Raw genomic sequence first — 11,504 nt, 5'->3', positions numbered from 1 at the left:
CAAAAAGAATAGTTATATATATATATATAAATTGAAAAAAAAATATTTTTTTAATTTTTTGAAAATTTAATGGCACACAAGAAAAAAAATATTTTAATTACTAGCCCAGCAATAATCAATGCTGAAAATAAGTACACAATTTGAATTTAAAAAGCTATCAACCTTTTTTTGGCATTCGCCATTTAGAAAAAGAGTCATTGATTTAGCTAACATACATTTTGTTTGAAAGCATGTTCTGCACTTAATAACAAATTCACCATTGTGCTAATTTTTTATCAAATCTGAAAAATGCTCCAAAAGCCTAAAAATCTGAAATTATCGACCTGTAGCAGATAAAAATAACTACTCTCACTTGTATGATATGAGTTTATCCTCACTTGTATGACATGAGTTAACCATATCGCTTTTAGATTTTCTTCTAGAAGGAAATAATTTGTAATGTTCAAATGCTTCAATGGCGACAGTGATTAACGTTACGTGTTCCGGAATAATTATTTTTCCCACTAAATATAAACGAAAGCAATTTCAAAACTCTAACTATTTAAATAGATAAAAAATATGGTTAAAACATTTCTTGATTATTTTTCTCCTATACTCTCAAATAGGGAAAAATAATTATGTAGTAATAAAGATATCAAACAACTTCTTCCGATTCCATAAATTCTCTTTTTTTCAGCATTAAAAAATTTGAGATACTTGACACAGACATTTGATTTCAAAATGCGTATCACAATCTCTCAAAAGAGAAAAGCTCACTGTGATACTCATGAAGCTTCATTCAAGTGGTCTCATATGATATTTTAATGGTGACAGGGATTAAAGTTACGCGATTCGGAATCATTATTTTCCCCACTAAATATAAACGAAAGCAATTTTAAAATTACAATTATTTAAATATATAAAAAATATAGTTGAAACATTTCTTGATTTTTTTTCTCCTTTATTCTCAAGTAGGGAAAAATAATTTTGTAGTAATAAAGATAACAATACACTTTTTCCGATTCTCTAAATTCTCTTTTTCTTTAGCATTAAAAAATTTGAGATATTTGACGCAGACATTTGATTTCAAATTGCGTATCACAATCTCTCAAAAGAGAAATGTTCACAGTGATACTCATGACGCTTCACTCAAGTGATCTCATATGATATTTCAATGGCGACAGTGATTAACGTTACGTGACCCAGAATCATTCTTTTTCTCACTAAATATAAACGAAAGCCATTTTTTTTTCTTATTCTCCGGACGCCTTTCCTTCAACATACTCCCCCTCCCCACCCTTTCTTGTATTGATTCCGGATCACCTACAATAGAGAAAGAAGAAAGAAGTATGTTAAGGACAAGAAGGTGGCAGAGGCATGATGGGAGTTGAGCAAAAGTGAGAAAATATCCATTTATCAAAAAATATACCCCGGAGAATTTCCCATCGTCGCTACTGGTAAATGAGATCAAATGAAATCTAACTTTTCTTTTGCTGATAGACTGCAAAATATGAGAAGTCCAAAAGGCAAAAAAAGTGTCCTGTTTCTGTATCCTAATTCTATTTTAGCTTTTTATTTAAGATTTTTTTTTTTTGAAATAAAATATCAAACATTCTATAGGTATGCTCATGTCTTAAAATATAGTTTATTTTCAAAAAATATCTCATAAATATAAAATATTTTGCATTTTATTGTATAGATTGGCAAGTATTAATGTATTGAAATAGCAGCTACGTTCTCGCAGTAAAATTCATTAGTTTATATTCACAAAAAAATTCGAATATGTAAAACAGCATTGAATGTAGATTGATAGCTATTGATAGTTTGATATTTGTGTGATAGATTGATAATCATTGATTGTGTAGGGTGGTTAATTAAGTTTCCGTCTTCTTATTAATTTTGCATCTTATTTTCTTTCTCAGTTTCCTAGTCGTTTGACGTGAATTTTCCACTAAAAGTTAGTTTAATCAATCTTTATATTCAACAAACTCAATTAGACAGACTGAATATTTAGAGCAAATATTTCCATTTTTATACTTATAATCACGAGTTTTTCATTCAGATATGGAAATTTTCTATACACAACACAATTGCTAGGAACAGCTTTCGTAACTTTAGAATCTTTATTGAAAACAAAAAAGATGGATTAGTGGAAAATTTTCCTTCTCTCAACTTGACATTCCACTTTAATATCCTGAATGTTAATATATATTAACTCAATGAAAAAAGCATTTTTTGATAAAAATAAGCAACCATATATATATATATATATATATATATTCTTATGGAGATATAAAATTTTTTTATTTTAAGCGCGTATCGCAAAACGTGAAAAATCTAATCGGAAAATTTCAAGTTCTGTACTTTCTTATTTAAATTTTCAATATAGTTATTTTAAAATATTCTGATCCACATAAATAATATGATGCTGTCTAAGGAAAGGAAATGAATAATTTTTTTAGAAAATATAATTTTCATATGCAAGGTAAATTGATAAATGATAGGGTACTACATTACACTAGACTAATTACATTCTAGTTTCATATGCCTATTACTTTACCATAATCCAATTGTGAGAAAATTATGAGCAATGGTAGGAGATGGTAGGAGAAGTGTCGAGTTTATTATTCTAAAGATATTTTATACATTTATTTAATATTTTTCTGTACAATAACGATAAAAATATTACATGAATAGATGCCGAAAAATATGAATATAATCATTCTCGCTGTAATTCCTTTTTTTATGAATAGTGTTGAGTTATTTTTTTTTTCAATGTATGGATACTTGACTATTTACATTTCGCAAACATATTGGTTCAAATGGCTTTATCGCTTTGATTAGGTAGTGATGCCCTAGAGCAAATAATTATTAAATGTTTGCTTTATGCTTATTTTTTTTTCTATTTAAGCTTCTTTTAAATATATTTTTTTCAAAAAATTGTGCATGAATAAACTATATTTATATAAAATTATGATGAATTATATATCAATTTTTCTGAAAAAATCTTACATTTATAAACAACGCTGAATTTTAAGTGCATTATAGTTCTACAAAATATAGTTGAGAATTTATTTTTACATATAGTCAGCAAAAAAAAAATCAGTAAGAAAGCTAAATGTCTATTTCTTGTTCCATTTTCTTTTACTTTTTATTCTTGCTGAAAAAAAATTCATAACTGCATTAATAAATTATAACAAATAGAGTAGAATTTTTTTAATTCTTAAAATGTGTCAGATTTTGTTACCAGCTTTGAATTATACATTTTCTAGAACATGGTCTAGTCAACAAAATGTTTCTCATAACTGTTTGCATTAAGCTTCTGTTGTTTTAATATTGTTTTCTGACGCATAATGTTGTTTATATGTTTTCCTGTTCTTAATTTTTGATGTTAATATCATTTTTTTGAAAAACTGTTGTTCATGAAAAAAATTTAGCACGCATGTTTGCCAGTACTGATTTAAACAAATAAATAAATCGAGATTTTTTTCGAGTCCTTTTTCTAAGCAATTTATTGAAAGTAGAATTCGAAAATGTTGGTTCTACACATATTACTCAATTAAGCTCTTACTTGTCATTAGTTTCTGCAATAATAAATTAATTACACAGAATTATTAATAACTGTAGTTAAAATTATTTCCAGACAATACATACAAGAAACATGTAGTTAATTCAGAAAAAAAAGTTTTTATAATTTCGCAGCAACAATGATTGTTAACGTTTGATACTAGTGTTCGATAATTTCCTTAAAGACAAACAAAAAATCTCCCTTTTAATTTTAAGAAAATTAATAAATAGACTATTAAGCGTAGCTTTGTGCATGATGTTGTTACACCATGGAAGTTGCAATTTTTAACAAAACTGCATTAGTTTCAATATTTTTGAAGGCATTAGTAATTGATAAAATTGATTTAATTTAACACCTTTTTTTGAATAAAATTCAAGTAAGTTCCTAAGTGAAAGGGATGGTAGTTCTTTATTTGAATGAGAAAACAGTTTTCATTTTTCAAGTCAATCTTAAGCAACCCCATCCACTGCGAAAAATTGCGGTACAAAGCCCCGGCACTTTTGGTGTCTCATACAAGCCATTATACCGTAAAATTCATTTTCAACGTAACCTAGTATACCATAATTTTTACAGCAAGATTTATTTAATTAGAATGATTCAGTGATTTTTCTGTAATTACTGTAAAATTTGCGCTACATAAATTTTTTGTCCTTTAACGGTAAAAGAGATCCATAGTTCTTTACCCTCAATTAAAATCAATCAAATCATTCTACCATATTTGATCCAGAATTTTTTACAGCACTGAGCTGCTGGTCCAATTAAGACTAAATTTCTATTTGAACTGTTTATCCAGCTGAGCCTTAATTTCCAGTCGTGCTGTTGATCCAGTATAGCTAGAATTCCATTTGAGCTGCTAATCCACCTGAACCTGAATTTCTAGTTGAGCTGCTGATTTCAAGTTGATTCTGAAAACTAGCGGTTATCATACTAGCGCGAAATATTAGTTATTTGCAATGTTATAAATTGTTTAAGGCAGTTTTATATAGGACAATTTAATTGGGGATTCGAAAAATGGATTTGTGAGAAGGAATCGACGGTCTGGACATAAATCTTTGATGCTGAGTAAGGAGATTCTGGTATTATATTAAATGAGGATATCTTATTAACAATAATTGAAAATTTAATTTCTGAATCACGGGCTTTGAAAATTCTTGTGCCAATTTTAATTGACAGTTGCATTTATTAATTACGTGGAGTTTGTATACGATGCATTGAGCTTGTATTTACATAGATAATAATTACTTGCATGTATATTTTAGCATCAAAGTACCAACTATGTTTCCTATTTTAAATTATTTAACTTGCTACGCGTTATTATAATATCAACGATAAGTAGAAGAAAAATTTTTTTCTTAAATTATGCAGAAGAAAGAAATAAGAATTAGCATAACAAAATTTTCAAAAAAAAAGTAAACTCTTTTTAGTCAGTCAAGGATGAACAATAAAAAAATTTTGGTACTCAAATTTGTGCGTTACATTTTCATTAATGCAAGTAAAATCAATATTTCCTTTAAAATGATGAAATAGTAAAGACAAAAGACATTTCCCGACGATTTTGGATCAGAGGAGTGCTGAGAGCAGAAAATTAAAGTTGGTGAACCATGATGCAGAAAAGATTTCAGTTACTTGAGGAAGGGGCAGATTTCAGAGGAAAAAAAAGTATTAAAACAAAAGGAAGTTAGCTGAAGTGTTAACACTTTAAAACGACAAATCTTTCTTTGTCTTAAAAAGAAAGGCGATTTTTAAAAAATAGATTCCGATTTGCTTTAGGTAATCTGTGTTTATTACATTTTTAATGAATAAAGTTACTTGGAAGTTGCATTTAAGATTTAAGGGGAATTTTTATTTTTTGATCAGTAAGCAAAACAAATTATCATCTGATATGAATAATTCGTATCACATTACCATGTTGTAGCTATTGTTTAAAATTATATTATCTAGAAAAATGTCATAGCTTGTCAATTTTAAAAATATTGCACTCATAACACATTTTGCCAGATAATGTTTTATCATATGAATTTTAAAATAAGTTATCTGATACACATATTTCATATCGTATTAATTACTGTTTAAAATTAAACTGTCACAAAATTTCATGGCATATTATTATCTTAAACTTCTGATAAATTGCATTGATAATAAAATTTACTAGAAAATGCCTTATTATTGGAATTTTAAAGTAAAATATATATATCTGAGACACATATTTTTTGTCGTACTAAATACTGTTTAAAATGAAACTATCACAATAATGTTTAACATGCTATCATTTTAAAGTTCCGATAAAATTGCATTTATAATACATACTAGAATTTTTTTCATTACATAAATTTAAAAGAAAAAAATATCTGATACTTATATTTTGTATCGTATTATTTATTGTTCAAAATTAAACTGAAACAAAATCTTACAGCAGATTATTATTTCAAAGTTTTAATATATTTTTAATATATTTTATAAGATAATATTTTACTATATTAGTTTTAAAATAAAAATGGTTATTTAAAGAATGTAATTCATATCTCATTAATGTGTTGTAGTTATTGTTTGAAATTAAACCATCAAGAAAATTTGTGTAGCAAGTTAAAATTTTGAAAGTCTTTATAATATATTTTAATAAATAATGTTTTATGGAACGAGTTTTTAAAAATGAATTATTAATGTTTCTTGGATAACATCTAGGCATTGTCAGAGGAGATAGTTTTGATTCAATTTTGCATTAATTTATGTACTGCAGGACATTACATTAAAAACTGTAATCCTAAAAAGTGAATTTGTAATTTTCATTATAGTGCTTGAGTATTTACATTTTAAAATAGTTGTATGAAAAATTATAATATATATTATAATATATATAAATTATAATTTTTTTTTTATCGTGATCTTGAATAAAAATTCCACTCTTAGAAACCTCGTTTCAAGTTTTCACCTTAATATTTGCAGCATGAACCATAATATGCTTCAAATGTGCTGCAACATTAGAAAGATGTTTGAAAAGAAATCATACATAGTCTTCATGTCTAATGTAACCATAAATAGACTTATAAAGTTTCAGAAAATCTAAGGTATGGTTTATCTTAACATATTTAAAGGCCTTTTCTTATTTGTGAGGAATATATTTTTTCGTCTATACTTTACGTTGAAGTTAATAAAAGTATAGCATTACTTATATAGTACTCTGAAACCCTTTTAGTCAATTAATCAAAAAATTTATTCGTATAAATCCAAATCTAAAACTAATTTAATTTTTATATAGTGGCTTAATAACTAGCACGAAACAAACTTCACCTTTTATCTGGTATCGCTTTAACGAACTTACATATACTTACTATTTTTTTAGTTGCTGTCACTAACTGTCACTTACATATACTTGCTATTTTTTCAGTTTTTACTCATTTAAATCCAGAAAAATACTACTAAACTAATTTCATTATTACACTGTTATGAAATTCATTGGTTAATCAAATGGTTGGAGTAAAACTAGAGCTCAAATCAAATTATAAAAATGCAGGAAGTAGAAAATAGCTCTCCGAGAACTTACTATAAACTTGTTCTTATTTTGTCGGCTTAAGAAGGTTAAAAGATATTATAAGTAATTTTCTCTGACGTTTATGCTGATAAATTGCTTAACCCTTTCCGACCCTTAATATAATCACTGACGAATAAAATTGGGTTACAAAATAAGGTTACAGTTTATATTTAAAATAACTTTGGAACAATTTTAGACATTAAGTTAGGAATTTTATCTATTTTTTTTTTTTTTGATTTATGACTTGAGAATTGCACATGTTTTTTAAAGAAAAGTAAAATTGAATATTTAATATAAAATACAACATTACTATTTATAAACAAAACAAAAATGCAATATTTTTAAAATCATATCCAAATACTTCCATAATTCCATATTTTGGGACATTTTAAGAACGACGATTTTAATGGGATTTCTACACCGTTCGATTTTGAAAAATAGAAAAGCGAAATTCTTTCTCAGAAAACTGTACCATTACAATTCTGGAACCAAGTACTTTGAGAAAAAATATTTAATATTCTATTTTGCAGTTGAGTAATACAAAACTTTCACTTAATAAAAATAGGGTTTATAGTGTTTGGATGGAAAAATAACAGTTAAAAGAATGCTTTTAAATTCTTAAAATAGTCAGTAGGGGAAGCCTGCCATGACAGTGCAGAAATCTTCATCAAAAATGCGTATTAAACTCAAATTTGATAGGCGAATTTAAGAATGAGTATCACTCAATTCATGAGGTTAAGTATAGTAATGCATTTTTGAATTTATGCTGTTGACAATTTTGAAGCGTTTTGAGACATATTATCAATCAAATTTGCTTAAATTTTTATAAGTTGTAAGCTGAACCACATTATCATAGTTTTTGCAATGGCCAAACATGGCTCAATTTAACAATTTGTTACAGTTAAGGCACATTTGAACGTTATTAAGGCTAGGGGTATACTGTAAGAAAATTCCGGAATAAAGTTCAGGTACTTTGGGTGTAGCCAATACGATCCATTTCACCCTAAAATCCATTTTTACCTTAAAATATTATACCGTAAGTTTTAATGTAATATTTATTAATTTAGAGTTATTTTACGGTAATTATTAATGTTAAATATTATGGTATATGAGATATTTGTACCGTAACATGTTACGAAAGAAGTGGATTTTATGGTAAATAGAACCAGCATGCTGAGTACTGAACTGCAGTTTTTTGCAATTCATCGGAATTAAGATTTAATGTTAAAATAATTTTTTTAGCTTATAATTCTTCTTTCTTTTTCATATTTATTAAAAATATGCCATTTTCAAAAAAATCAGATAAATTATGTTAATCAGATAATATCTTTCCTTTATTACATAATTTTACATCTAACTCTTATTATGCTAATACATATTTATTTCTTATTACGAAATATCACTCTTATATTTCATTAAGATATTAATTGTTTTTCTTTTATAATTCAATTCCACATGAAAATATTTCCTTTTTTACTATCCCTTAAAGTAGTTTAGAACTGTGAATAATTAAATATCGAATCAACATAGTGTACGTTTTGCATATTTTTTTTAACTTGGTTTGTTTATAAATATTAATTTATAAGTATGCCAAATAATTTATAAATTAATTATTAATACTGATTGTCTTATTTTCTTCCATGCTTTAATCTATTGAAATTTTTCCTTTTATGTATTTCCAATAATTTTGATTCTTCTTGGATATTATTCAAAGCAACGAAGTGGTAAATTCTCTTTAAAAAGATTTGGGAATTGGATCACCGGTTTTCTTACAAAAATTATAGCGCGCTGCATGGAAGTTTTTTAAGCTACATCAATTAAAGGAAATAATTAGGCTTTCCTTGCATAACTAATGATCATCCCTTTGATGTTATGGAAACAGAATTCATCTTTTAAATCTTAGAAAAAAAGTGTTCATTTCCTTTAAAAATAGCGGAAACTGCTTTAAATTATTGAAGTTCAAAAGCTTGTTATCGTAATTAATGCCCCTTCTGCGCTTTTCAAGTTTTTGTTTTTATAGAAACCCGTAATAGAACAAATATTTTTGGGAAATGTTAAATAATTAATTAAAAATGAAATACTTCCTTGCAATTATAAAGGATTTAACCTTAATGGAATAATATTCACCTTTGTTTATTAAATAAAACAGGAAGAAATCCTCATTAAAGACATGTAATTTGAGCGTTGAAAAATAAAATAATGTATTCGAAAATATTTTGTGCTTCTATAAATTAAACAGGTAACATTTTTGATCATGTAATGTAAAAATTATCAATTCTAAATGCATTTTCTTTTTATATCTGTATGTAAATTAGCAATTGCTATTTCCAACTCTTAAAAAAATTTTTAAAATACACTTTCAAATATTAATCTTCATCGTAAATACACTTTTATTAAAATTTATCTTTTCAAATATTAATAGTTTAAAACAATTGCACAATTTGCAATTAATATACGATACATGGATCTATTTCTTTAGAAATAACAATTATAAGTTAATTTAAATTTCTTTCAAAGCTTATATTTGATTCCCCAATACGAGAATTGTTCCTTAGTAAAAAGCTCTAATATATTTACAGTCGTATGCTATTGATTCGTTTTGAGTTAAAATTACTAAATCTTATCAGATTTACTTTTCTAATGTCAAAACAAATCACTAAATATACTGAGGAAGAATGTTTTATTCCGAATCTTTCCCATACGTATACAAGCATAAAATTATTTCAGATAAAATGTCAAACCTTATATATCTCATTAATATATTTATATTTAATTATTTATATTTAATTATTTATAAATATAAACTGAAATATGAACAGCGGATGAAATTACAATTTTGACCTTTTTACAATTTTTGAATTTAGACTTAAAAATATTTTTGGAAATTTTTGCTGCATTCTTGAATATTAAAGATGTACTATTAAAAACAAGATTCTTAGACATTTGTTCCATTGTAAATTACAGCATATTCCAATTTTTTTTTATTTATTGTCTATATTTGCAAAATAATGTGATATAAATATAAAGACGAAATCAAGGAGGAAATATGATGAAAAAATGCAATATCAATAATGTGATATAATAATCAGCTCAAAAGCTTAGGAAACAATTATGAAGCTGTTTTTCCATTCTAGTTTGAAAATTGAATTAATATGATATTATTATTTAATAAAAGTGAAAAATTTTTCACACATTCTTACCTATAAGGCCATTGCAATGATGTCGGTCACTAGTTATTCATTAGGGAGAGTAATAAGAAGACAATCAGTAATGCTTATTTTTTTAAAAGTCAGTACTATGAAAGGGTATAGAATTATATTATAAATAAATAGCATGAAATTACCTTTACAATATTTTATGAGAAACATTACATTACATTAAGAATTGCGTTTTACTTTAATTAAGCAATAAATAAGTTACTCTTACTTATTTATACATACTTAATTATGTGTATTTTCTCATTTAATTTTATATCAAACTGTATTCATGTGAAGTTGACAATAAAAGTAATAAATACAAATTAACTATTTAAAATTTAAAGAAATGGTAATGATTTGCTCTCTGCAATATGAGTAATTAATTTCTTGCTGGAACCAAAAGTTAAACATGATTCAAAACAAATGCGTGCACGAAGTTACAGTCATAATTTAATTTCAATTAAACATCAATGGAATGGGAAGCTTAAAATATTTTGAAACAACAAAAAATTGGGATTTATAAATTGCGTAGTTTTTTAAATTTTCATGTATTCATATTTATGTAATAACCTATGGAAAACAAATATGATTGCAAAAGCAAGGGTGGGACTTGAGGTACAAAGTGAGCAGTGTGCGATATAATCTACTGATATACTATACATACGTTATCTAAGTGACAATTTGTCTTCACGCAAAGAAAATGATTTTTAAAAGTTTCAAAGACTTCTACATTTGTTTTATTTTAGCAAAGTAGTTAATTCGTAGCAAAGGAAGAAAAAAAATGGTAGATGAAAGACATATGAGAAGTAATTTCAATGAATATATCTTAGAAGAACTATTGCAAGAAACATTTTTATACTCATTTATGCCCACGGAAGTTTCATTTTCATTCTATTTATATTCACCACCACATCTTTTGTCCGATTTATGGAAAAACGTCAAAATTTTTTAAAGGAGTAAAGTGCGTCGGAAATAACGACTAATAAACTTTTTATGACTATCACATGTGCATTTCGATAATAAATAATGCATATTTCGTGTTCATACATTTTTCCACAGTATCTAAGAATATAAAATTTACCTAAAAGTAAATCATAGTATTGAATGAACAGAGTTTTTAGAAAATTTTTTCTTATTCCTATTATTCATGTACATTTCTGAGTGCATAAATTTTTTGGTGCTGTGGATAGAACTTTATTATAATAATAATTACAAACTATATATATATATA

Source organism: Parasteatoda tepidariorum, chromosome 1 (assembly GCF_043381705.1).
Source record: "Parasteatoda tepidariorum isolate YZ-2023 chromosome 1, CAS_Ptep_4.0, whole genome shotgun sequence".
In the NCBI taxonomy this organism is placed as follows: domain Eukaryota; kingdom Metazoa; phylum Arthropoda; class Arachnida; order Araneae; family Theridiidae; genus Parasteatoda; species Parasteatoda tepidariorum.
Note: the sequence above shows the minus strand (reverse complement) of the source record.